Below are 301 nucleotides of genomic sequence, written 5' to 3'. Positions count from 1 at the left end.
GTACACCGTCGAACTCTTGAAAATCGGCATACAATCTATTAGTAACGTTTCGCCCTCAGCTAGTTGAAATTCTTCATTAACAGTTAAAATTGCGCAGTTAATGGGCACAAGAAATTTTGTTTTTGGGGTTTTTTAAGTTTTCTCTATTTCAAATTTACTAAAAGATGTTACCCTATAAGGCAACGTGGTTCTAAAGTTGTAAACTACGTTTCAAGTCTAAACGAGTCTCTCCCGGGTCCGAGAAGAAGTTGCAAACTGCAGATTGACTCGAAGGTTGCCAATAAAATTAGTAAAGAACGTT

This window comes from Convolutriloba macropyga, chromosome 4 (assembly GCF_964194025.1).
Source record: "Convolutriloba macropyga chromosome 4, txConMacr16.3, whole genome shotgun sequence".
In the NCBI taxonomy this organism is placed as follows: Eukaryota; Metazoa; Xenacoelomorpha; order Acoela; family Convolutidae; genus Convolutriloba; species Convolutriloba macropyga.
This window is presented reverse-complemented; position numbering follows the sequence as displayed.